Source organism: Microtus pennsylvanicus, chromosome 4, assembly GCF_037038515.1.
Source record: "Microtus pennsylvanicus isolate mMicPen1 chromosome 4, mMicPen1.hap1, whole genome shotgun sequence".
Taxonomy (NCBI): domain Eukaryota; kingdom Metazoa; phylum Chordata; class Mammalia; order Rodentia; family Cricetidae; genus Microtus; species Microtus pennsylvanicus.
Genome location: NC_134582.1, coordinates 143505766 through 143510787, shown reverse-complemented (window position 1 = coordinate 143510787; position 5022 = coordinate 143505766). Strand labels below are relative to the sequence as shown.

Genomic DNA, 5022 nt, shown 5'->3' with positions numbered 1-5022 from the left:
GGATAAAGAGATTTTGAATTTGTCCTTTTTTGAGTCTTATGATATATAAGAATGGGAGGTCTTTCTATCTTCTAATGTCTTCCCTTCTTTATCTCTTCACGTTTTAAAGTTTCCATCATAGAAGTCTTTCACATCCTTGTTGCATGAGGGCCTGCTTGTTGGGGTTTCTGTCCTGCCTGGTTCCCGGAGCCACTTAGCCCCAAAGAAAATCACACAGAGGTCTCTATAAGTTATAAACTGATTGGCCCATTAGCTCAGGCTTCTTATTAACTCTTTTTTTGGGGGGGCAGGGTTCGAGACAGGGTTTCTCTGTAGCTTTTGGTGACGGTCCCAGAACTAGCTCTTGTAGACCAGGCTGGCCTCGAACTCACAGAGATCTGCCTGCCTCTGCCTCCCGAGTGCTGGGATTAAAGGCGTGAGCCACAACCACCCGGCTTCTTATTAACTCTTATAACATTATTCTAGTATATGTTAGCGACATGGCTCAGTACCTTTTTCAGTGGGGCAGGTCACATCTTCCTTCTTCCATGTCTGGGCAGGACTGCAGAGGAAGCTTCCTTCTTCCCAGAATACTCCTGTTCTCATTGTCCCACCTTTACTTCCTGTCTGGTTGTCCTGCCTATACTTCCTGCTTGGCTACTGACCAATCAGCATTTATTTAAAACATAATTGACAGAATACAGAATTGTCTAGCACCACATCCTTGTTTACCTTTATTTCAAGGCTTTTATTTTTTAGACAATTAGGAATGGAATTTTTTCCCTGGTTTTTTTCTTACTTATATTTGTCACTGATATATAGGAAGACTATGCTGATTTTATATTTTGCCACTTCACTAAAATTATTTATAAACTATAGAGATTTTTCAAAAAAATGTTAGGTAAGAATATATCATATTGTGTTCCTTTCCGATTTGTACCCCTTCTTTTGTCTTATTGTTCTAGCTAAGACTTCCAGTACTATATTGAATAAAAATGGAGAAAGTAAATACCCACATCTTGTTACTGATTTTAGTGGAAATGCTTTGAGATTTTTCCCCATTTAATATTATGTTAGATATAGGTTTGTTATAAACAGACTTAATCATTCTGAGGCCTGCTCTATCTATTTCAAATTTTTCTAGGACTTTAACATGAAGAGGTTTTTGTCAAAAGAGTTTTTTGTATATATAAAAATAATCATGTGATTTCTGTTCTTGTGTTCATTTGTGTAATTTATAGCACTATATATATATATATTGTATTAGAGTTTCTATTGCTACGAAGAGACTCCATGACTACAGTAACTCTTATAAATGAAAACATTTAATTGGGGTGACTTACAGTTTTATAGGTTTAGTTCATTATCTTCATGGTGGGACACAGACATGGTGCTGGAGAAAATGCTGAGAGTTCTACATCTTGATCTACAGACAGCAGGAGGAGTCTGTATCCACACTGGGTGTAGCTTGAGCATAGAAGACCTTAAAGCCTGCCTCCACACTGGCACATCTTGTTGTTCCTCAAACAAGGCCACATCTATTCTAATAAGGCCATACTTTCTAATAGCGCCCCTCTTACTGAGCTTATGAGGGCCAATTACATTCAAACTACAGCATTCCATTCCATGGCTCCCATAAGATTGAAACATCATAATGCAAAATGAATTTAGTCTAACTTCAAAAGTACCCATAGTCTATCACAGTCTCAATAATGTTTAAAAGTCCAGAGTTCAAAGTCTCTTCTGAGAGTCAATCTCTTAACTGTAATCCCCTGTACAACTAAAATCAAAAAAACAGATCAAATACTTCCAATGTATAATACTCTTCCAAAACATAGAGAAAGGAGCATAGCGAGGAAATACTGGACCAAAGCAAGACGAAAATTTAGCTGGGCAAATGCCAAACTCTGCATCTCCATGTCTGATGTCAAAATGCTCTTCAGATCTCCATTTCCTTTTAGCTTTGTCGACTGCAACACACTTCTTTCTCTTCAGCTGGTTCCACTACCTGTCAGCAGCTTCCCCTGGCAGGTATTCCATGTTCTGGCATCTCCAACATCCTGGGTTCTCCATGGCAATCTAGGCTTCAACGTCATGGCTTCATGCAAAGGCCTCTCTAGGCCTCCATTCAGGGACACCCCTGATACACTCCTGGCCTCAGTAGCTTTCCTTAGTCACAGAGGAAGAGTCCATAGACCCTTTCTTCTATCCTTGACTCTAATGTCAGAACCACATGACTGAAGCTGCCGGGTTCTGCTGCTTTCTGGGGCTGGAACAAGGCCCTCTTGTTCAATTACTCTTTACCAGCTTTTTGCTTTCAATGGTTACCTTCACTTTCTAAGTCTTAGAACTTCCACTATAGACCAGGCTGGCCTCAAACTCAGAGATATGTCTGCCTCTGCTTCTAGAGTGCTGTGATTAAAAGCATGCACCACCACACTCAGTTCTGAGCTTTTCTTTAACACCTTTTCACAAATCGGAAATTTAGCTGGAGGAGTGTTGCGGGAGGTCCTTTTGCCCCTCCAACCTATAGCTGCTGAGATACCAGCCCATTGGGGTGTGGTCTCTCTCCCTTTAAAAAAGTGGCCACTTCCCTCTTCTCTCTTCACTTCCTGCTCCGCCGGCGACTAGACTCCTTTCCTAGTTGCATAGAGGGCTGTTGCCTGGGACAGTGATCTGTAAGTTTTTTCCCCTTTAAATAAATACCACCGCTTTCCCAGGCGACTGCCGAAGATGGCGGAGGGGCAGGTTCTGGTGTTGGACAGCCGAGGCCATCTTCTGGGTCGCATGGCAGCCATTGTGGCCAAGCAGGTACTGCTGGGCCGAAAGGTGGTCGTTGTTCGCTGTGAGGGCAGCAACATTTCCGGAAACTTCTACAGAAACAAGTTGAAGTATCTGGCCTTTCTCCGAAAGCAGATGAACACCAACCCCTCCCGAGGCCCCTACCATTTCCGAGCCCCGAGCCGCATTTTTTGGCGCACTGTGCGAGGCATGCTGCCCCACAAGACCAAGCGAGGCCAGGCTGCCCTGGAACGCCTCAAGGTGTTGGATGGGATCCCTCCACCCTATGACAAGAAAAAGCGAATGGTGGTCCCTGCCGCCCTCAAGGTTGTGCGGCTGAAGCCTACCAGGAAGTTTGCTTACCTGGGGCGTCTGGCTCATGAGGTCGGGTGGAAGTACCAGGCAGTGACAGCCACTCTGGAGGAGAAGCGGAAGGAGAAGGCCAAGATGCACTACCGGAAGAAGAAGCAGCTCTTGAGGCTACGGAAACAGGCGGAAAAGAACGTGGAGAAGAAAATCTGCAAGTTCACAGAGGTCCTCAAGACCAATGGACTCCTTGTGTGAGCCCAATAAAGACTCTTTGTGCCTCAAAATAAATAAATAAATAAATACCACCCTATTAATCATAATCCCAAATTGGTGTGGCATTGTTTGTGACTTATGCCTTCATTTTGGCGCCCAACGTTTGGTTTTAGAACCTCTCCTTTCCCCGCTCTCAGCCGCGAGTTCAGCTTGGTGGCCGCAAGTTCGGCTTGGCGGCCGCTAGTTCAGCTTGGCGGGAGCCCTCCCTTCCTCAGCCGCTGCCTGTGCCTTGCAGCAGCAGCTTTGGCCTCCCCACGTGGATTTAAACTCCACAGGCCCGCGTAGTCTCTGCCCACGTGGTTTGCTCTTTTCTGAGTCATTTTTAAATCTCCCTTGCAAGCACAGCTCTTAAGTGGCACGAACCAGAGCACGCGGTTGCTGAAAGCTGCAACCCCTCAGGGTGACTCTGTCACGTGGAGGCATAAGTGGCTTCCAGATTGCTCTTCTCCACCCCTGGATTCTGGGTTTCTGGTTCCGTCTCTGGAATTGATTTGATTACATTTACTTTGTTGAGAAACTTGCATTTTCCAGTTTTTAACATCTACTAAGGCACTGAAACAGGACCATGTTTTCATCGCGACTGCAACAGCGCCACCTGCTGGATAATAGGTAATATGGCAGTTTTCGTTTCTAACGCAAATTTTACTGCTTTGTTTTCACTAATACAATGGATTAGTAAATTTATATTTACTAATACAATGAATTATATCATACAAGGTTTATATGATTATGGTGATACCTTAATTTGCTTGTTACTAGGCTTCAGTTTTATTTTCCATATTCTATCATTAAGGAAGAATATGGCACTCCTAAGAACAATTGAATCTTTACGTACTAAAAAGGAACAGAAGAATATGGCACTCCTAAGAACAGTTGAATCTTTACGTACTAATAATGAACAGAAGAATATGGCACTCCTAAGAACGATAGAATCTTTACAAACTAATAATGAACAGAAGAATATGGCACTCCTAATAATGATAGAATCTTTACGAACTAATAATGAACAACTAATTGACAGGATTAAAATTATTGAAAATCAGAGGTTATCTGAACAAGTGGATACTATGACAGACAAAATTGATTCCATATCCAAGGGTATTAGACAGTTACCTGAAAGGGTTCAGGCTGTTGAATTTGACCTTCAGACTTTATCACAAAGTTTTGATAAGGTAATAGACAAAATGTACCTCCAAGATGGGAATCTACATGATATACAAAAAAAGTTTAAGGAGGACATGTTATCTTTGAAGGAAAAAATTAAAGCTTTGGAATCACAGGTGCAGAATGGGGACCAAAAAATTGATACCTCAGTGAAATCACTGGAAATATATACAGGTCAGGAGATTCAGGATTTAAGAGAGACAATGATAAAAAGATTTAAAAAGATTGGAGAAATTATTGCAGCTGGTGAACAGAGTAAGGAGGCACAAGGACAGGATACAATGCCTCCACCAGCTATTAGAACTGGCTTACCCAGGGTACTAGCGACATTACCCTATACTTAATTCTGACAAAGCGTCAACTTCTAAAGGCTCAAAGGGAGTCAGAGAAGCTATGAATATGAAGGGAGTCAATAGCAATGAATGATCTGAAAGAAATTAAGCAAGCTGATGTTAATTTTGGCTTGCACAATGCATATGTAAAGGAAATGATAAGGACTTGGGCTTCTAATGCTAG

At 42.4% G+C, this 5022-nt stretch overlaps 1 pseudogene; it reads left to right on the top strand.

Annotated features, from left to right (window-relative positions):
* The first annotated feature begins 2711 nt into the window (after positions 1–2711).
* Positions 2712–3351, top strand: LOC142848512 (large ribosomal subunit protein uL13 pseudogene; annotated as a pseudogene).
* Positions 3352–5022: the final 1671 nt, after the last annotated feature.